Here is a 23,946-nt window from a genome sequence, read left to right on the forward strand (position 1 = left end):
TTATTCTTGGATGTTTAAAAACTATAGCAACTTTCCATTGTTTTATTCTGGTTTTATTTTAAAAAGTAGGAAAATAATCAAAATAATTGAATTGAAAATAATTGTATATCTGAAACTGATCTCTTTGCATAGGTGAAAATGATCTCCCCTTAATGTAAATTATTAAAATATTTATAACTAATTCAAATTAGTTTTCCCTGATTTTATTTTTAATGCAGCCTTTCTTGATTTCTACATTAGATTATCTAGTGGGCAATGTTGAAAAGGGAGTTTGCTCAAAATTACAACTTAATGATCTGTATCTAAAAATGCATGGAAAGGAGTTGCAAAAATAGAATAGTTGACTCCATCTATCTATCATGCCATAATAGAAGAATGTCCACATCTCAAATAATAAACTATTAGTGCAAAGCAATCCAGATAATATTTGACAATGCCATCTTGGTAACTAAGTAGGAATAGGACCAAAAAGTAGAGATAGGACCAAACAATAAAACCAACCTTTTTGGATATATCCATGAAATTACCGGGAGCCAAGTCTGACTTAAAGAAAACCAGACTGTAGCTTTAAATCCATGCAGACAGGTTATGTAACTGCAAAGATCAAGCACTTACAGTTTTCTTTCCAATGTCCTTGATCGTAATGGAGATACCCCCTTTGATAATTATTCTGCACATACAACTCCCAGACCTTATGGGCAAAATATAACCTCATGTCACAAAAATGGCACATATCAGGAAATGTTGAGCATGTTACCATTACGCTTATAAGACTAATTCAGTCATTGTATGTCTAGTATCTGGGGATAATAAAACAGAGTGCTTAACATGGGTCACAATGGGTAAAAGAGTAGCTGTAGTAGGACTTCATTTCTTGTTTCCTCGCTCTATGTGAATGATGTATCTTTCCTAAATAAAAGGAACTGCTTTAATATTCTTCTCTGTGCTCCCTGACAGAAATAGACAGAGAAACATCCAATCTATACTAAGCATATGCTCCAACTGCTGCATATATACTACATGTAGTAGTATGTTCTGCTACATACATCTGAGTTCATGTTGCTCAGATGTATGTAGCAGAAAAGGCTGGTCATAGACTAGGTCCAACAAACTATTTCTCAACTTCTTAGGTTTACCATAATATTTAGAAAAAGATCTTCAAATCATTATATCTATGGATGCGTCCAATAATTTTAAATTATCCTGACAAAACAATAACTGTTCTAGTGGAAAAGAATAATCTAGTTCAATGAGAAATTCAATCCAGAATTCCCTCCCCTCCTTCATATATGATTGTAATCTTCCTACATTTGAAAAATCTATTTGAAGTCCAAATCCTTCATAAGCCTAAAGAAAATTTCTTGGGGGTGAGGGAAGGATTCAGTTATCTAATTTAACAGGACATACATTTTACTGTCAACTGAGGGTCTTGCTAAGTCATATATATTGCAGGTATAACAAAAAGAAGTAACACTCCATCAATTGTTCATTCAGAGAAGCAAATGATTCAAAATAAGCTCTCCCTTACAAGGATAAGCTTGTAAAAGCAATCCTATGAATGTCTATTCAAAAGGAAATCTAATTTATTCAGATATGCTTGTATAGAATGCAGTCTAAATCTTCAGCATTAACTTGCTACATAGCAAGGGGAATTTACCGCAATTGAGCGACAGATGTAAAATAAAATATTCAGAAGAAGAATACTGTTTGTAAAGGAGAATCACTTTTTGAGATTCTTCTTTTCTTCTGAATTAAAGAAACATATAATGCATTGGGATTAATTTGTATTGAAGAACTTTTTTTTTTTACTTGGGATTAAGATTTCCTTACATATTGTTTGGGACATTTACACTTAGCTTCTTTCTGTAACTTTCTTGGCGCTATTTTGAAAACAGCTGTTTATTTCTGTTGAACCTTTGCTCAGTTTCTATTTGGATCAGTGGTGGGATTAAAAAAAAATTACTACTGGTTCTGTGGGCGTGGCTTGGGGGGCATGGCAGGGGAAGGATACTGTAAAATCTCCATTCCCTCCCCACTCCAGGGGAAAGTTACTGCAAAATCCCCATTTCCTCCCGATCAGCTAGGACTCAGGAAACAGAGAATAGAAGGGGGCAGGGCCAGTCAAAAGTGGTATTTACTGGTTCTCCGAATTACTCAAAATTTCTGCTTCCAGTTCTCCAGAACTGGTCAGAACCTGCTGAAACCCACCTCTGATTTGGACATCTTATTTGATCACCCTTCCTTGACAAAACAGAAGCTTTATGCAAATTCAGCTCAAATATGTATTTAATTTAAGACACAGAATGTTAATTAGTAGATGTTTGGGCCTTTAAGTAAGAGAAACAACCAGGAAAGATTCTTTTGCATTCTCCCCTTACCTGACCCTAAAACCATAGAGAATGTTTTTAAGTAAAACACCACACATGAGAAGTGGGAACAGAAATAGATGGTTGTACAACATTTGAACATTAATACAGATAGACATAATGTCATTGAGAATGAGCAACATTCATACACATCAACTGATTGCCTTTCCAAATTGGCACCATCTTCATCCAAACATAAGGCAGAACAAGTGTATAGGAATGTGAAACTCCTTGAGAAAAACTGAATATGATACCGTGTTTCCCTGAAAATAAGACCCTGTCTTATATTTTTTTGAACTCTGAAATAAGTGCTTGGCCTTATTGCCATGCACTCAAAAGCCCGATTGGGCTTATTATCAAGGGATGTCTTATTTTGGGGGAAAACAGGGTACATACTCCTGGATTACCACTTCACCTCTCCAAAACCAGGTGTATAATAAAGAGATCTCTCTATAGCATCACCAATGCCCCTTCCCCCCAATATTGTGTCTGAGAGGAGGATTTGGACAGAATTTTGCCATAAACCTCGAATTACTACTACGGTAAATATGCAAAGCTTGTACTTTGCTGAGTTTTTAGCCCTTAGCCCTTCCTGTAGTAATTTACCGTAGTAGTAATTCGAGGTTTATGGCCAAATTCTGTCCAAATCCTCCTCTCAGACACAATATTGGGGGGAAGGGGCATTGGTGATGCTATAGAGAGATCTCTTTATTATACACCTGGTTTTGGAGAGGTGAAGTGTCAGAGAAATTTCAAGGCTCAACAGAGGTTTTCACACAGGTTTCTGCAAAAGTCAGAATTAACAATGTTCCCCTCCCCACTTCCAAAATAGAACACTATTCTGAATCAGCCACAAAAAGCAAGTATCCTTGTCATCTCTAATTGGGATAATTGACTGCAAGAATATCATGCAGGTGATCAAAAGTAGACCATTTTCTAATCTGGGCTTCTGCAGAATATGATCTTAAAGAGATAATTTGAAGCAAGAGTTATAGTATGTATATTGTTTGTGTATTATATGTATATTGTATGTATAAGGAATGGTTAGGAAATATTACCATTGTTTTTAGTGAACCAAGGTGACTTCCTGGATAACATGTAGATTTCAATGCTATTATTCCCTTCCCCTTCACACTTCTTAACATTCTGCGCATATCTAGTTTCAAATGTTCAATAAAATGCACATCAGAATTCTTTTTTTTTAAATTTATCAATTAGTTGGTTGGATTTTTTACATTGGCAATTATTAACATCAAAATCTTTAAAAATTTAACTGAGATGGTTATAATAGGCCAATAGCAACAAAAAAGAAATCTCTCGATTTGACCTCAAAACATGTGATATATAAGAAAGGGTTCCCTCCTGGTATTCAGATTCTAATTTTGTACAGTTTTAAAAGTACATGCTTTAACTCAAATGGAAATAAATGCAGCCAGAGGAAAGCTTTCAGCACAGGTGTAAAAGGACCTTTTTGAATTCTCCCAAAGATCAAATGGATACTGGTTTTTCCACTAATTGGAGTTTCCAGAGTAGACTCAAAGCAACTCTTGTAAACAGTATATTACACTACTAAAGCTTAGAGGATGTCATCACATCCTCTAAGTCAAGTAAGTAAAGGTACCATTAGTGCATTGTCCAAAGCTTTTAAAAATTATTCCTGACTGCTGTCTTAATTTAGGAAAACAAAGAAAGACCCATATCATCATGCACCCCCAAGCTTAGTGTCAGATATTTGAAAAAATATAACTGCATCCAAAAGAAAGAATAGGCTACTTCTCTACAGTTATGACCCCACATGATGAAGTCCATTTCTGTCTGCATTCAATGTAATATTATTCTCTCACTGAACCCTTGAAGGATATAGAACTCACATCTGAAAATGTTACATAGATTTCAGTGTCCTCAGTGTAGGAATAACATTCACCTTCATGTTTCCTGATGATTTCCTACAGCAGTTTTATGTGAACATTGAACCATTTTATACACAAAATTGACTCCAAGGAACATTGTATTAAATCACTATTATAACACTCAAAACACTTTTTGAGAGGCATCTGTCTTCAAGCAACATCAATTGAGAGGCAGAAATAATGACAATAAAGAAGTGCCTTATACTACCAAATTATTGCCGAATATTTTTTAAAAAGTTAATATAGTTGATAATACTGAGAGATCAAGACGAATTCACCCTCTTACGGTCTTTGTTGATTGGAACAAGATCCTGTGACCAAACAACTGGAAAGGATTGGTCTATATACTGACAGAAGAGAGATACAAGAAAATCATTCCTCATATACATGAAGTTTAATTTCAGATACTACAAAAATAGTAACTGTGGGTCAGCTTGTCAGAAAGGAGAGAAGGAAAGTGCCAAACATGATAATAGAAATGCCAAATGAACAGGCAGATTTCAGAAAGCATGGATAGAAAATGCAGTCAAAAAGCTAAATAATAATAAAAAAGCTAACATAAGATGAACAATAATTTATAAAGGGTATTTCTTTTGTTTTCTTGGCTGCAGTGAACTATTTAATTGTGTAGATCATACAAGGATGTGGAATTTATAAAGCTAACCTTAACCCTAATCTGAGTATTCTTTTGAGAATAAAGAGGATAAGATTTGTTCAGAATAGGGACGGGAATAACACAAGAATGCATATTGTTCTCATATTTGTTTAAATTGTTCAGTGAATGTACTATAATAAGCATGACAGAACTAGTGGTGGTATTCAGCTGGTTCGGGCAAACTGATAGCGGTGGCTGCGGGAGGCTCTTCCCACCTGCTTGGACATCATCATGCCCCATTTTTGATGCTCTGCATATGCGTGGAAGGTCCTGTGTGCGCTCACATTTCCGAACTGGTAGCGAAGGTAAGTGAATACCAACCCTGGACAGAACTGGAAGTAATAACAGCTAAAATAAAAAAATGCAAGTCAAAATACTAATGCCACTTTGTTAGATAAAAGAAAACAAAACTTAAAATGCTCATTAATGTAAAAAAATAAAAAAATAAAAATCTCAGTTAATGAAAGATACCAGAAGGTAAATAAGCCTGCATTCAGCTCTTAGTAAGAAAAGTTTGACATTATGGACATTTGTTTAAGAAGTTACTAAGAACTAGGCCTGATTTAATAGTACCTAACTAATAAAACATTAGCATTTGGTTAGAAAAAGGCATATATTTTATAAAATAGTACTTAGAATGGGATATATAATTTGCTGTCCAATATAAAGCTGAAAAGGTTTCAGGTATCCAACTGAAACACATTGCATTTTGTTTGAACTTTAAGATCTAGCAACAGGAGACAAGTGAAAGATAGGAGGGGAGACCTCATGCACTTAGATAGGATGGATGTCTTTTTGTTTTTATTACCAGAAATGAGGGCACACTTCTCTTATAGAAATAGTTACTCCTGTTTTTCTTCATTCGGACTGAATGGAAGTATTTCTATTGCTGCTATTACTTAACTGCACCAGTCCAAAACCTTTGCTGATCTATAAATCACTAGGGTTTTGACTGTGTAGGTTTCTAACCATACTGTCTGTTATTTCTTTACCATGTCTTTGCCCGTGTCATATACCCCTGATTTAATCCAGTAACTTCCTTATGGAATATAGGTATATGGTTCTTCACTGTAACTTAACAGTAGTTTTAGTAGCTACATAAATAAGCCATCTATGTTTTGTATGGCGAGTGGATACTGTATTTATATGTCTGGATGTAAGGATTCTAAGCTCTTTCTGGTTATTTTTCATTTATGTTCTGAAGCAACTACAAATACAAAAAGCTATTTCTAAACTGAAATCATAGGCATCGATTTTGTTGTATTGCCTTCCAGAAACGAGGAACATCCATTCTATTCAATTATACCCAATTATACTAGGTGTTCCTATACATTAGGAACATCTAGTATTTTGCAGAACAGTACTGGAATGAAAGACAACTCTGCTTGATTTGTCTGCAAATCTGGTATTGTGCCTGACTGTTGAATGCATTCTCACAGCAAGCTATCCATGGTCCTGTTCATTTGTACTTGGATCAGTTTGGAATGGGGAAAAAAAAAATCTGGCAAATTTTATACAACTATTTAAAACCCATTTTCTTGTTTGTGTGCCAAGATACATGGCTTTCAATTTTTCATGCATTTATTTTATAAAAATCCAAATGCCTACATTTTAATTTTCCAGACATGGAACCCTCAGTATATATCTCCTCCTCCTCCTCTTCCTCCTCTTCTTCCTGCTCAGTTTATGTCATTGGTAGATAAATTTAAATTTTTTAAAAAAAATCCATTCAGAAATTTTTCATGGCTTAACTGAATGACACAGTTGGAAGGATCTTGGAAGCCTTCTAATCCAACCACCTGCTCAAGCAGGAAACCCTATAACATTTCAGACAAATGGTTGTCCAATCTCCTCTTAAAAACCTTCAGTGATGGTGCACCCACAACTTCTGAAGGCAGCTCGTTCCACTGATTATTTGTTCTCCATTTCACATATGATAAAAAAAAGTCCAGAAAGTATTGAGCTGCAGAACATTAAATCTAAACACATTCAACGGTATTACTCTTTGCTTTTCCTCAAGATATGAAAATAGGTACAAAATGCATGAAAACCCACATTCCTTTTCTTAAATAGTACCTTCCTCTCCAGCTTGCAAGCTCTACATTAAAACAAAGAGGTCTAGAACTTTATTTCAACAGTGTTATTGCTATCAGCAGATGGTGCTATTTCCTTTGCAAAACTCAGGACTTCTATTAGAAATGGATTTTCCTTCTTTCTCTTAGCCAAAAATTCTGGGGAAAAAATCTTAAAAAGAAATGAAAAAAAACTAAGATATTTATCTTTATTGCTGCTTTGATGGGGAGAGGGAAACACTATCACTTGCTATTAAGCCCGATGGCCTATATATTACCTCTAGTCTTGGTTTCAGTGTGCCTCTGAAGAGCAGTTGCTCAGGAACAAGAAAAGGTGGACCCAAAATACTTTACAAAATATATACAAATACATAGAGCACATTTCTCCACTTGGAACTTAATAGAGGCCTCAACCCTGAGCATTAAAAAAAGGATCATGGCATTTAATTTCATGTTTTCTACTGTAATTTTAAATTCAGGCCCCATTCTTGGACTAGCTGGGTATCTATGGGTTTAAGGAATATAGAGGCAGGGTATGCATTCACTTTGGATAAAGCATGGAATACCAAATAAACACTACCCAATTTGGGTGTTCTACAGTTGTCTGTTCAGTGGGTGGCAAGCATCCCCTTCGGCCTGATGAAATATAGGAATGGTCTGATCATTTTAAATGCCCAGATGCTTTAATTCTTTCAGTACACATTCACTTAATATAAAGAATTACAATGCTTACTTGAGCATTTCAGAATAAATAAAAAATCAACATGATTCTACTGATCAATAGAAATCCACCTTCATTTCACCTCCCTGTTTCTCCATTTGAAGCTTTTTAAATGACCCGTTTCTCTTTGCAAAATTTATGCTGCAATATGATATGGCACCAATAACTGAAATATACACAATTTGTAAACATTAAAAAAAACTACATTGTTTGTACCCAATTATTTTTAGTACCACTTATTCGGAAGACACACAATTGTATTTTGAAGAATGACTGTGAAATTAAACTTTCATTTATTAAAAAAAAGAACTTTAATAAACATGCAAATAATATTTTACTTAAGTAAGTCACCAGTGCTGGTACATTTCTTTATAACAATTATTTTCAGTTAATGAAGTCATTATAGTCAACATTAAAATGACAGTATAAGTGGAAGGAGATGCATGAAATATGGCAAAAAAACCCACAGCACAATACCCACAAATCTTAAACTCCACTGCCTGGGTCTGAAAACAGAGGATATGTGGCCACAAGACCTGTTCTTCCAATGATTTGGGAAAATCTACAAGAGCATCTTTTCAAATCTTGGCAGTCTCAGAATATGTTGGACTTCAAGATTTAAAACTCCCAACCTTCGTGCCATTGAGCTTTGTGGTTAGAAATTCAGGCCCAGACCCAAGGTGTTCAGAGGGCACTAGCTTGGAAAAGAAGAGCCAAGAACTGAAATGTTCTTTCATGCTGATTATTTACTTTTGGACAGTGGAACAGCAGACAGTTAAAATTTGTCTCTTTTCACACAGCATAAAATCAAACAAAGCTTTAGATTTGAAAAGCTATGATTGCACCAGGATGACACCCCCACCCCTTTTTGACATTAGCAAATACTTTAAATGCTCGGTGGAAGCAATATCTCCTTGATAAATACGGTACCTTGATAAATTGTACCAGCCTTTTCACAAGAGGCTGTCCTTCCTTTGAGATACAACAAGCCAAGAAAATTGGTTTGTTCATATCACATCCTGGATGTGCAAAGGAAACAAGACAGCTCTTTCCTGCTCAAAGCAGCCAATATTCAGGCCAGCAAGATAACTTAAACTACATTACATTATCCAAGCTGAGAAGGGCCTTAACACTAGCTCAATTGAATGCCCTTCAGTTAGTTTGGAAGGCAGATAAGAAAAAAATCTATTTTACTAAAATTATTTACACTTATGATGAAAGGGAAAGTCACTTGTTTACTTTTGTTTTCTTTTTTGTTGCTATAGTCTTATTTTTCTTTATTTTCTCTTCCTCTTTTTCTTTCTTTTCTGCATTTTCAATTTGTTATTCTTTTAGATTTTATTAGTTTTCTTTTTTCTTTCTTTTTTCTTTTTTTTTTTTAATTTGATTTATATGCCGCCCTTCTCCGGAGACTCAGGGCGGCTTACAATCCGTTAAGCAATAGCCTTCATACTTTTGTATATTTATACAAAGTCAGCTTATTGTCCCCACAAACTGGGTCCTCATTTCACTACCTTAGAAAGGATGGAAGGCTGAGTCAACCTTGAGCCTTGGAGAGATTCGAACCAGCAGTAAATTGCAGGCAGCTGTGTTAATAACAGGGTGCGTAAACCACTGTACTATCAAGGCTCTTTTCAATGTTAATATTGTAATATTTAGTAAAATTATAGAAACACATGCATACATGCCTGCCTGCCTACATACATACATGCATTCCAGTTGTTGGGCGAGGATGTTCGATATACTATTCAGATATTTTCCATGAACACACTAAATACTATATGTGAAGAGTAACTAGATCTTTGATTAATGCTTAAAGATTGTCAGAGAATAGATACCATGTTCAGCAAATAGATGAATATTTCAAAGACGTTATTTGAACATTGGAATGCCAGGAATTAAATAGGATTTTAAATTACTCTTATTAAAAATAAAAGTGAAAATGGACTCTTTGACTGGGATTATCCTCTTAGTCCTTTTAATTTCTGAATTTATTTATTTTTTTTGAAAAAGTAAATAAACAAGAAAGCATTAGAAGAGCCTATAGGTACTTTTCTTTCACATGCACGTAACTTAGCTGGGCACAAAATTGCTGGTTGGCAGTTCTATTGGTGCATCTAATTAGAAATGGATACATTTTTTTAAAAAAAATGCTATTAAGAAAGAATTCAAAAGGAGACATCATTCTAATTCCCAAGACTGAAAGCTAAGGCAGGCAGAATTAAAGAATCAATTTATTGTATTTTATCTCCTACTTGTGCTTTTCTTCAATGAACTATTCATAACAGAGCCAAGCATTATTTTATCTTGGAATTTACATGACAACTAACAGAAGCAGATTATTACAAAAATAGAAATAGAGAGAAATGAAACATACTGAAATATTATACTGTCACAGGACGACCGTGCTGACATATCATGGCTTAAGCTAATGTTTTGTATCCATCCTCCTTCACCATTTCATACTCTAATTCATTAGGATGCATTATTTTGTCATTTTCTGTTTTCACCTTTTGAAACTTAACCAATTGTCCTATGCTATCATTTGAACTGTGTGATCCTCAGCAGAACCCATGGACTTTTACAACTAAGACTGGTTACTCTTTGCATCACCATCACAGTCTGATTTCCAAACATTGATGATCAAAGTACAACAACTTAAGTTTTTTAATGTTGTCAACTCAATTTCAAGGAAAAGGAATATAATTTATGGAGTGACTCATGCCTTGATCACCTCCCATCTGGATTACTGCAATGCATGCTACATAGGGCTACCCTTGAAGACCACCTGAAAACTTCAATTGGTCCATAATGCAGAAGGGTGCAAAATTATGTGGGGGGGGGAGGTTTACCCATGCAGAGCTCTACTGGCTTCTACTTTCTTTCCAGGTAAAATTCAAGATACTGGTCATCACTTTTAAAGCCTTATATAGAGTAGAGTAGAGTAGAGTAGAGTAGAGTAGAGTAGAGTAGAGTAGAGTAGAGTAGAATAGAATAGAATAGAATAGAATAGAATAGAATAGAATAGAATAGAATAGAATAGAATAGAATAGGAATAAGCTGGAAGGGACCTTGGAGATTTTCTACTCTAGCCACCTGTTCAAGCAGGAGAACCTACACTACTTCAGACAAGTGACCATCCAATCTCCTCTTAAAAAACATTCAGTGAGCGCCCAATAGCATAGCATAGGGCCAGACTAACTGCAGGACGACGTTTCCCCCAAAAGATCTACCCTCCTATCAAGTCAGATGGGGTGGGCTGCCAAATATTGCAATGTAATGGGAGCTAGGAAGAGTGTTTTTTCTATGGCAGTTCTCACCCTATGGAACATTTTGCTCCTTGAAATTTGGTCGGCCTCCCTCCTTATAGATTTCCATATGGTCTTAAAGACTTGGGTCTTTAGTTAGATGATGACTGACGAAGATGATGAAACCTGGGACTGACACCAAGTTTCTGTTGTTTTTAATGTTTTACATTTTAACTGATTGTGTTTTACAGTTTTAAAAAAATATTTTGTAAGTTTTTAAATCTTTGATTGGGAGCCACCCAAAGTTTTAATTAAATATTAAAATGTTTAAAATGAATACATAAATTACTCATGTTTTGAATACCCTAAACTGATCGGGAAAGGCAGTTGAAAATACTGTAATGTATCTATGAAATGGCTTATATAAATGTTAAACTGTTGTGTACATTTGTTTTTACTTTGGGTACATTCCACTAATTCTGGTAGCAATGGTATCTGCCTTATTCAATCTCTTTTTTTTTAATTGAAAAAGTTTTTCAAATACAAATTTTTCCCCCTTTTCTTCCCCCCTCCTCCCTAACCCCCTCCCCCTCCCCTCCCCCTGTGGCTTCTCCAAAATAAAACCCAAATTAATAACAGATTATATAATACTTTACCATCCTTTTACTCCACCCACATACTGACCCTTTCTTTCTAACAATATTATTATATCCCCCCTATACTATACATTTCAGAACGATATTCAGCTGTAAAATTATATAATAAATCCTAATTTGGCAATTTCAACTCATAATCTACCCATTTCCTCCTCCCCCATACATATATCTCTTAATTCAAGTCTTTTACGTATATTAATATAACATAACATCCCTTTTCCTAAACTAAACAATCAGTAAACTAACCCAACTCCACCCATTTTCCTACAGGTCTACCATACATAATATTTTCAATATTTTGGTTCTTCTGCCCACACCACTAAAAAAATATTTCCATATGTAAATAAAATCCTCAAATGACTTTAAACTTGTATTCCATATGATATCTTCTATAATGTCTTTCAACTTGATTGTTAATTCGATCACCCATGTTAGGGTAACATCACATTCTAGTTCCAACAGTATGTTCAGTATCTTCAATTACCATCTGCCCCCATCAATAATAAATATTTTCGTATATAAAAAACCACCCAAGTGACTTTATATTTATATTCCATATAGTGTCTTCTGTAATGTCTTTCATCTAGATTATTAATTCCAACCACCGTGTTAGGGTAACCACCAGATCTTCTGCATGCCCCAATCCCATAGTTCTCTTGCCTTGTAGCTCAGCATAAACGTAATCCATTTGTCAAAGAGTCCAAAATAGAAAGATCCAATCCACTCAATTAAAGGCCATCTTCCACATCCCAAAAGCACAGCACTGTAGAGATCTGTCACTCTCCTCAAAATAGTATCAACCAATACTTTGCCTCAACTATATTTAATGTATTTAATCGTCTCTTAAGTAACTGGCATTAGACTGTTGTTTAGTCTAAGATTTTTTAGTTTTGTAGAACCTGCTTCTTCTTTTCTTAACTTTTTGTGGCTTAGATCTCCATCCTGGTTGGCTTTCTAGGACTTGTATATCAGCTGATTGATTTCCATGCTGGTCTGTAACTTGATAAATCATCACATTAGAATCCAAAACCGCCTCTCTTGTATTTATAGGTAATCCAACTATAACCTCTGAAGGAGAATCCAAAAGCGGCTCGTCCAAAAAGGCCTCTGTAACTTGTTGTTTTTCCATTACCTCCACCTCCATCCGCTTAGCCTGAATTTCAATCTCTTGTTGATTTTGCTTTTCTTTATTCCCCTCGTGTATTATACATGGAGATGTTGAATCCATTTTAAGAACCTTGTAGTAAAATTCTTCCGCTTTTTCAACAGTATTTAGTTGATATCTTTCTCCTTGATATCTCAATATTATACCAACTGGAGCATCCCACTTAAATGGGATGTTTTGTTTCTTTAACTCAGTCACCAAAAATCCAAAATCCTTTCTATCTTTTAACATCTTGGGCGGCAGCTCTTTAAATATCCAAATCTTCCTTCCATGCATTTCAAGAGTGGAGTTAAAAGACTTTTGCACAATATCATTTCTTATTTCTTTATCAGTAAAGTAGATCACCACATCTCTAGGCAGCTGCCTTTGCTTTGCCATCCAAGAATTAGCTCTGTAGGCCTTATCAATCTTGCAGGATACCTCTTCAGGGCTAACCTTTAAAATCCCAGCCAGAACTTGAGCAGACATCTTTCTCAAATCATCTCTGTTATTTTCCTGTAGTCCCCTTATTCTGACCGCAAATTCCATGGACCTGTATTGCATCATTGTAACTTCTTTTTCAATCCTTTGTTTTATATTATCTGGATTATAGGTCCTGTAATCAGCTTCCTTTATTTTGGATTTTACTTCTGAGCTATTATCTTGAATATTTATCAAATCATTTTCAATTCTTTGTATTTTATTATCCAGATTATCAATCTTATCATCAACTTCCTTCATTTTAGACTCTATTTCTAGATTAATCTCTTTATCCATCCTTACAATTGCGTCTATAAAACTTTTCAAATGTTGCTTCAGGGTATCATACTTTTGTTGAACCAACTCTTTAATTTCCTGTCTAAAATTTTCAAGGTTCTGATTCACAATCTTATCATGTCTTGCCATCTCCTCCAGTACAAATTCCTTTAGGTCTGTAAAGCCATTCTTCTGCATCTGCAAGCTCACAACTTGTTCATGTGGTTTATAAATGGGGGACCCCCCCCCACAGCTTAGTTGTCTGGTTTTGTCAGTTTTAACGCCATCCTGCCTCACAAACAGATTTTTTTTTCTCCCCTTTATGGAGAAAGACTTCTCTCCAAACAATATTAATATCAAGTCTCTAAGAAGAAAAAAGCATGAAATAAGAATTTTTATCTTCACTTCTAGCCAGCGTTGTTGTTTCAGTTACTTTGTAACCTATTAAACTATTCAAACGGAAGGACTTTCGCTTTCAGCTTTCTTCTCAAGCCTCAGCCAGTCGCCATTTTAAACTTTCTTTTTTCCCCCTTTCACTCTTCTTTACTTTTAAAATCAGTGTTAGGGTTCTTAGAAATACTTGCAATTTAAGATCCCAGATCCGGATTTTATCCTACTTGTTCAGATGATCTGTTAGTTTCATTAGTTGGTCTGGTCCCATCGCCTGGCTCTGCAAAACGCAGAGTTCTCCCGAAGCCCGGAGCAGCGGCGAGCGAAAATAGGGAGCCTCAACCTGCTTCCTCCCCAGAGGTAAAAAAGAACTCTGGGGACTTCGCAGAGGGCTCTACCTGCCCTCGCCGGCTCTGTCTCACATTTCCTTAAGGAAATGGAGTTTTTCGAGCCGCCTTTCAGCTGTAAAGGCGGCTCTTTACGGGCAGCGGGGCTGGCAGTCTCAAAGGACCATCTGGTGGCGACGGAAGCCAAACCGGAAGCCCCTGCCTTATTCAATCTCATTACAATTTTTTGATGTACAAAATCCCACCGATAATGTCTAATTTTAACATTAAAAAAGAAAACAAAAGGTACAATATTCATGAATATTCCATAGTATTTTTCCTCTATTTTTCCCAAAATAAACTATGAAGTGAACTCATAGATTCATCCTTCTATGAAATATCTGAAGAATTTAAATGATATCAAAATAACATTTCTCTTATGGGGTCCAAATATACATTAGACTAGATTGAACTCTGGCTTGATCGAGCTGAGTAGATAAATATAGTGTTTCCTAATCTATCCAAATTCAACATGGAACATTTTGTTGCAATATACTTTAATACTATACTGAAATTACTGGCTTATATTTCCCAACATTTGATATCCATACCTAATTGTTTGTAAGAGTTTATGAAATTCTTACTTATCAAATCAATATGTAAAGTACTTCTTATTGTAGTTCTCCAAATTCTGTGTTGCAAATCTCTGAATAATATAGCCATTTAGATAGGCTATACTAGCAACAATTCCACACAGGAATGCAAATGGAAATTATTCCAAAATGTTCAGACAATTTTATGGGAGAAATTTGCATGCAAAGTATGCACAAAATAGGCAAATATGCATACAACCTACTTGGAAAAATACATGGACTTTAAAAGGTGGAATAACTGAAGATAGAAAAATCAGAACAGAAGAAACTGATACTGACAAATTCATCTATGGAAGATCTAAACTTTTTTTTTTAATCTAAAAAACAAAACAGGAAGAACAAAATCCTGAATTACAATTCTTAGCGGAAACTGGTTTCTGTTTGTTTGCAGCTTAAAAATTACATTACATTTAAAAAAAAAAAAGATTCTGCGGAAGCATGTACTGATAGTAACTTGCAGAAGCATTTTATTATGCATTTTATACCTGTCACCCTCATTATTATAAGACAAAAGGAAGAAAAGTGACTTGAGTTCCTGGCTGCCTGTACAGTCATTAACTTCATAGTACAGCAGCTTTCTTCAATGAATGAGATATGTCATATTGAATATATTGCAGCAAGTGCAAGAGCTCAGGGGAAAAAAACAGGAAATTTAGTGTCAGGAATGGAAACGGGAGGAATCACTCACATGAGAAAAAGGCTGACCCATTTCCAGTCATCATTTAAAGCAATCACTCAGAAGAATATGCCAAAACATGAAAAGAAATTGGCAATGATGCATTTTAAATTGGTTAGCTTGGTACAGCATGCTAACTGAAGACAGCATTCAGCATATACGTGGGTTGATTTAATCATTTTATTCCCACTTAACAGGGATCCAATGCATTTTCACTCACAGACAGTTCTGTTTCCTGACCGATAGAGCCAAGCAAGTGGCTACTTAAAACTACAGTGGCAACTATAGGACATTTCTGCTGTCATTGTAAAAAGCAGTAACATGGCGTGCGCTGCAAGCTCTGCTCCTTTCCTATGTGCATGAGATACACATTCACACACATTGTGACTCAATGATGGTATTTTCATCAGTCAAACTCCCCTTGTCCTCTATACAAACTAAATGAAAGAATCTGGAGCCCAGCTATTTATATGCCTCACCCAGTGGTGGGTTTCTACCAGTTTGCCCCGGTTCGGGCAAACCAGTAGTGGCAGCAGTGGGAAGCTCCACCCACCTGCCTGGACATCTCTGTGCATGCGCAGAAGCATTGCGTGCGTGCATGAGCATGCCCGTGCCCGCAAGCTAACCGGTAGCAACCGAAATTGAAACCCACTACTTGTCTCACCATGCCAAAGTTGAAGTAAACTCTAAGAGCTTGGGGTTGCAAAAAAGACAATTGAATAAGATTAGGACATTTCTTCTTTATTCCACACCATATATGATAATCAGTCAGATGATGAGCATGAGTAAAACATAATCACAGAGTGTGAAAGAGAGTGGGGGGGGGAAAGCAGATAATATTAACAGCTAGAGTATCATACTCCATATCGTAATCCATATCTGAGATAATTATTTGCTTTTCCACTCTCACCAGGTTCAAGGCATTTAATATATAAAAGCAGTTCATTCCCACACACACAAAAAGAATTAAAAGCAAACCAAGATTTTAAAGTATTTTTAAAATATCAGATTATTCACTTAAATCAATATTTATAATGTGTGTTATCTCTGCTTTCTTCTGAAAACCAGGATGAAATCCAACATGTTTTGTTATTATAAAAAAGAAGAATAAGCAACAGAAGCATTCCTTGTTCTCATATAATCCTCCCTCTTTGTCCTCAGTTTTATAGCAATTATGATTGCCCTTATACCACTCTTTTTAATTTATATAAGTAAAGGTTCCCCTTGCACATATGTGCTAGTCATTCCTGACTTTAGGGGGCAGTGCTCATATCCGTTTCAAAGCCAAAGAGCCAGCGCTGTTTGAAGACATTTCCGTGGTCATGTGGCCGGCATGACTAAATGCCAAAGGTGCATGGAACGCTATTACCTTCTCACCAAAGGTGGTCCCTATTTTTCTACTTGCATTTTTTTACGTGCTTTCGAACTGCTAGGTTGGTAGAAGCTGGAACAAGTAATGGGAGCTCACCCAGTTATGGGGCACTAGGGATTTGAACTGTTTAACTGCCGACCCTTAGATCGACAAGCTCAGCATCTTAGCCACTGAGCCCCTTTTTAATTTATATACCTACCTCTAATTTTGTTTCTGGTTTTAGGATCTACGTTAGTTTTCCTCTATCACTTCAATTTCTTTTTCTCCTATTCTAGGAAAGGAGAAAAATGATAATTACAAATAAGGCATAAATTGCAATGTTAAGAAGAAAATAGTTTTACCCAGAGAGTTTGGACAGCATCCAGTTTGTAGTATTTCTTACTACTTTGAAGTCTGTAATAAATTTATATTAGTGATTTGTCACCCTGAACCAAGAAATGTTATTCAATTTTATCAATGTATGTTCAGAAATGTTCTTCAAACCCAACTTAAGCTAGATATTGAAAACATAAATAGATAGGAACAAGTAAAAACAGCTATCAGAGATGGGGAAAATTCCAAAAAAAGATAGAGATCTTTTATTTGTTGCTCTATCCTGTGTGCTTACATTCACTGTTGTTTTAAGTGTGTAAAGAATGGCAGTTGTTACTACTTTCCTTTGGAGAATTCTTATTCAATCAAACAGGCTAAGGATTTGGAAAGCAAAAGCCTCAGAGCTACTGATATCATAGTAGTGATTGCTCCTTGTACAAAGAGAAAGCAATGGATAATAAGTGTCCTGTTTCACACTTACGAAGAATAGCCTTTGATTAAATTTGTCCCAGGTCTCTTGCCGTGTTTATAATCCTCTCTAAATTGTCTGGCATAATTGTCCTGTTGTTTTTCTGTCTACTCAGGTCCCCATCATCATCCCTTTGGCAAACTTGTCTGATGCATTTTCCGGTATGTCTAGATTGCTCAGAAATATTTATCATAGTATCTAGTTTGCATAAGGCTAGATGAGTGGAAGCAAGGTAGACCTGCTCTCACTCCAAAACATCTGAATCGTATTACAGTCTAGATTCCTTGGGACTTGATGAAAGCAAAGGTTTCAGGGCTTAAACCTTGAGCCACTGACTTCTATCATAAGGAATTCAGGAGGTGGACAAAGTGGTCCTTCCTCTTTCACCTGATAAATCCTTTTCCAGCTGAAAGGCTGCAGGTTACACAGTCAATTATATTCCCTGCCTTTCAGATTATTGACAGTAACCTCTCCTTGCCCATTTCAGCAAGGTTTGATAGCCAATACTGCTCATGTGACATTGGCTAGGGAAGATTGACCTACATCTGTCAATCAAGTCCAGTATATTGTACTAATACTATGCCACAATGGCAATGCAGCATGACAAGGTCATCATCACAATTTTGGTACACAACGAAAGGAAGACAGAAAAATCAATATCTGATTTCAGTAAGTTTCAGCACAGCTCAAACTATTTTGTGTTGGACCAAGTGCCCTCAGCTCTTCTGTCAAAGTTACAAAATAAACAGCCCATTTTTCTCACAATGAAATTAAAGAAGAGTATACATGAAAATAAAGTCCCTGAAATAAAGAATTGCGCTCAAAGTCTTCAAGAAGTGATTGTGAAGTTCAAAGCTTTGCAAGTTGACGGTGACTTTCCAAACAAAGATTTTTCATCCACACTGACAACTATATTTCAGCATGTGCATTTAAAAAAAAGTGGGAGTCAGACCAAAGTAGTTTTCCAAAGATAGTAATTTAATTTTAAAAGTTTCAGATGGCAAAGGATGATTTGTCAAGGAAAAAAATAATGGTTCAGAATATATAGCAAAGTATATTTATTTCTTCAGAAATTCTTCAGAATTCAAACTTCAAAACTACCTTAAAAAGCCAAGTATGGTGATGAATAAAGTCTAATAAAGTTACAGCAATGATGGGGTAAAGATTTATGACAGCAGGAAGACAGTGTAATAGGATACTTGACAGAGCCTCGGATATTATGAATCAGTAATACTCCTCTTGATTGGAGTGGAAGTACAGCATAAAACATATCATATCCAGTTTATGAATTACAGTATATTAAACTTGAACAACTCATGAACCAATGAAATGAATACTTTATCTCACCTATAACTATTTATCACAAATTTCATATACCTTCTGCTTTTGGTGCCAGTCTGTATCTTCATGAATAGCTGGATTGTTGAACATTTAGCAGTCTACAATTCATGGTTTATGGGATATGTTTAGTCAATAATGTAATATTTTATATAGATAAATTAGAGGCCAATAATTGATCAACTGCTTCATCATTGCCATTTCTACAGTTATAAATTATAGCTTCCATATTCTCTAAACGTTGTTCTAAATTCTAAACCCATTTACAATATGGGTAAATTGACTATATTCTATTGTAGAGAGGATTTTGACAGAAGTGAACTACCATTTAGGGAAATTAGACTTGACAAGCTGAAGTTGTCTTACAAACTTTGTCACCCTGCCACCTTTTGCCTCTGCTACGGAGAACTTTTTCACTCTCAAACCATTAAGTCACATCTGATCTACCCTGACCACCTTTGATTTAATAAAGTTCACATTGAACATGATACGAGAGCAACTAAATGGTAAAGTGTTGTTTTTGAACTGGAGGACTGAATCACAACATCATCTACAATATTGCCAGTCACATTAGTTGCACTCCACCCTAACCAGGGGTGAAATCCAGCAGGTTCTGACACGTTCTGGAGAACCAGTAGCGGAAATTTTGAGCAGTTCGGAGAACCGGCAAATACCACCTCTGGCTGGCCCCAGAGTGAGGTGGGAATGGAGATTTTGCAGTATCCTTCCCCCAGGAGTGGGGAGGGAATGGGAATTTTGCAGTATCCTTCCCCTGGAGTAGGGTGAGAATGGAGATTTTGCAGTATCCTTCCCCTACCATGCCAACCAAGCCACGCCCACCAATCCACACCATGCCCACCAAGCCACGCCTACAGAACCGGTAGTAAAAAAAAATAGATTTTGCCACTGACCCTAACCCTAACCCTAACCTAACCATTTCATTTCCATTTTCTCTAAGTCAATGTACAAATAAATAGGCTGCTTTCCAAAATATCCATCTAATTCTTAATCCTTAGCCATAAAAACCAGTTATTTGACCTTGGCCGTCACTGTCTCCTGGGTATGTTAACTATCTTGAGTTAGGGGTACTTGGGGTTCCCTGAGTTTAGTTGTTTTCTTGCAGACATTTCATTACCCAAAGGAGATAACATCATCAGTCTAGAATGATTCTACTAGCACTGATGAAGTCACCTAGTCTGGATAATGAAATGTTTGCAAGAAAAAAACCAATCTCAGAGGGCACTAAGGACCCTTCATTTCAACCCTGAGCTATAAATATTCTCTTTTATCAGTGCCCTGGGTTTTTGTAAAGAAATAATAAAGGTAAGACTCAAGTAAATAAATAAATGAAATAAAATTCCTCAGTACAAAACATGTAACAGAGAATTCAGAGTGGGCCTAAATACAGTTGCTGCAGAAATTATAAGTTAGGGAACAAATTGTTACCTAGTAATTAGAAGTTTATTGCATTTTAAAGCATGAATTCTTAAACCATTTCCTCAAATTTCATTATTACAGATTTTCCCCTAATAAAACATATTTTTAGCATGCATCATGTGACCCTGATAATTAGAGGTTCCTTGCAATAAACAAATCATCTTCTTTCCAGATATATTATTACAATATTTTTCTAGCACCAGATGGCCAAGATTTACCATCTTATCATCATAAACATATTTTTTCAACTTGACTGGGTAAGGTTTATTTAAAAAAAAAAAACACGTAGAAGAGAATATTCCTTCTGCTGCCTAAGCAACAGCAGCTGGATGAGCAGCAAGATCATTTATTATTTGAGCAGTAAGGTGTTTTGTCTCACTGGATTATGTTCAGTGACTATTATTGGTTGAGGACTAAGAGCTTGTGAACAGAGGATTTTTTGATCACTACATGTGAGAGTTATGACAGAGCATCTGCTGACAACTGTCTGGTTGGCTTGTAGCCATAAGGGACTGGAGTGTAGAAATCACCAGGGAAAAAGGATGATTCTGAAGTTACTGAACCAAAGCAGGAATAAGAAAGTTGGTTAGTTCAAGCTACACTTTCTTCAGTATCTTTCATAGAATCATATATTGGAAATCACAGGTATTTTTTTGCTATTTCTTTTGAAGAGAAGGCTCAACACTGAGCAATAGGCACCTTCAAGAGCACAAGAATTATATGAAGCTAATGTCTCCAATATGACAATCCAGCAGTCTTTTTCCAAGAGTTCAAATATGTTTTTCAGGTTTCATTGATATTATATAAAACAGATTTCAAAAGAGGAAATTACCGCCCCCTCCCCCCATCATATCTGGATGTACATGTATTTCTTTTTTTAGGTTTATCTTGTCTGCTGAAATGTATAGCCTATTTATAAGAACATTAACAATATAATATTTCAAATTTCAATATAGTCACAATCAAAACAGCTTTCAATGCCTGGCAAGCATCACCCTCTTCTGAAAGTTTGAATTTAGTCATTAGTCAGCTTATTTACTTCTTGAACAATGTAGCTATTACTTACTACTTCTTTTCCAATAACAACTTAATTCCAGTAACTGCATGGAGGAAATATATGTTATGGCAAACCGGGTGAGTTGGCAGTAAAGGAATCCAACAGAAATATATAATTGTTTTCATTTGGAAACCAGCCACCCTCTCCTCTGTCTCAGGAAGAACAAAGCCCTCTAACTAAAAAAGTAATAGAATTGAAACAAAGAATAGCTGAGTATCTAGAAAAAAACAAAACATCAAAATAAGGCTGCCTGCATTGAAGCTTGCTCTAAAGAAATAGCTAGCACAAATGATAAAAGATGCAAAATCTGCAATATCAAGTATAAGCACCAATTCACTGCAAGAAACAAACTGAATAATGTACAGCACAGCTGCAGCTATAACTGAATATTTGGGATGCAAAATCAACAGAGAAGGGAGAAAAAACCAGTGCATCCAAAAATGGAAGATTAGACAGGAAGATAAGATCAGCAAGTTGAGATCAGATGCAAGCAAGCTAGAACAGATGAAAGAAAAGAAGCTGAAGAACAAGAAGACAAAAAAAAAAAAAAACTAATCAAGAAATACCACTTAACAAAATACAAAAAGATAGACCTACAAATAGAAATAGAACAACTGTGGCAAAGGCAAGCAAGGGTAGTACCAATAGTAATAGGTACCTTGGGTGCAATCCCAAAACAACTGGAGCACCACTTGAACACTATTGGCATTGACAAATTTGTCATCAGTCAATTGCAAAAGGCAGCTTTACTGGGAACAGCTTCCATCCTGTGATGATGATATCTGTAACACGATCAAACATTCACATCTGCCTATCCCAGGTCCTTGGTAAGGTCTCGATAGGTAGACAAAAATACCAAACTAGTCTGAACATCTGGCTGACTGTGCAATAAACAACAACAACAATAATAATGCCTATATATTCAGATGTTACCTTAACCTTAGGTCTTTGGTTAGGACTTGAACTGTTAAGGTTTTAACAGTCCCAGACTGTGAATCAAATTGAAGATTAAATCTTCTTCTTCTTCTTCTTCTTCTTCTTCTTCTTCTTCTTCTTCTTCTTCTTCTTCTTCTTCTTCTTCTTCTTCTTCTTCTTCTTCTTCTTCTTCTTCTTCTTCTTCTTCTTCTTCTTCTTCTTCTTCTTCTTCTTCTTCTTCTTCTTCTTGATTTTGCAAAAAGCCACCTTACTCGGAACTGTCTATTAACTCAAATGTTACCTTAACATTTAGCCCTTAATCCTTAGATTCTTGGTTAGGACTTGAACTGTTGTTGTTAATGTTATTGTTATTAATCATTGCACAGTCGGCCAGATGTTCAGACTGGGTTTGGCATTTTTCTCTACCTATTGAGTCCTTACCAAGGACCTGGGATAGCCAAACCTGGATGTTTGACGGTGTTACAGATGATATCCTCCTCCTCCCCTCCCCCTCCCAATCCTTATTATTATTAATTAATTAATTAATTAATCTTTAGTGAGATTCACAGCCTTTGAGGCTGGTTAATAGCTCAGCAGCTCGAGTCCTAACCAAGGACCTAGGAACTGTTAAGGTATCGTCGGAGGATGTAAGCTGTTCCGAGTAAGGTGGTTTTTTGTAGAGTCAAAATGTTCAAGTCCGGCAAATTTAGAATTTCTAAATAGCAGGGTAGCCCTTTGGGTATTGCTCCAAGGACTCCAATTACAATCGGGACAACACACGATTTCTTTTTCCACAGTCGCTTAACTTCAATTTGCAAGTCCCGGTACTTTGTGATTTTTTCTTGCTGCTTATCTTCAATCCGTGCATCACCAGGTATTGCAATGTCAATGAACCATACTTTTTTCTTTTCAACTATTGTTATGTCAGGTGTGTTGTGGACCAAGTGCCTGTCATCCTAAAGTCCCACAAGATCTTGAGTTTCTCATTCTCATTCTCATTCTCTAAAACTTTCTCAACCTGATGTTCCCAGTGGTTTTTGCTGTACTCAAATCCAAACTTCTGGCACAATTTCCAGTGAATGGTTTTAGCAATGTGGTCATGGCATTGTAGATAGTCAGTTTGTGCTGCACCCACTGATCAGGTTGTTGTTGTTGTTGTTGTTGTTGTTGTTGTTGTTATTATTATTATTATTATTATTATTATTATTTCTAGAAAGATCTGACCTTGATCTTAAACATGTTTGTCTTTTTCCAAGTCAGTGACTTCTCTTTATTTTTGTTCATTCATCAGTTCCCTAATGAGCAAATTAGGGAACAACCTTTCTTCAGATTGTGTATTACCTCCTTCACCAATGTTTCTATATCTAGAATTAAAATCATTAATCAAGTTTGGTTTGCTAATTCCTTTGCTCACCTTCCTTGATTTTCTTCTATAATAGCTATTTCTCCTACTTACTCTTTCTTTTTTTCTTT

General features: G+C 35.8%; 1 protein-coding gene across 6 annotated transcripts in view; it reads right to left on the reverse strand.

Moving 5' to 3' along the window:
- The window catches only part of CDH12 (cadherin 12), a 769,924-nt gene that overhangs the window by 64,672 nt on the left and 681,306 nt on the right, over nt 1-23,946 (reverse strand). The window contains exon 1 of one of the 6 annotated variants that reach the window (XM_034411930.3): nt 17,145-17,216. The exons of the other annotated variants lie outside the window; for them this stretch is intronic. The gene's annotated coding sequence lies outside the window, so the exon portion shown is untranslated. Of the gene's footprint in view, nt 1-17,144; nt 17,217-23,946 lie in introns of those variants that run through there. 6 annotated transcript variants of the gene reach the window in all.

Source organism: Pantherophis guttatus, chromosome 3 (assembly GCF_059756535.1).
Source record: "Pantherophis guttatus breed Tessera chromosome 3, ASM5975653v1, whole genome shotgun sequence".
Lineage (NCBI taxonomy): Eukaryota > Metazoa > Chordata > Lepidosauria > Squamata > Colubridae > Pantherophis > Pantherophis guttatus.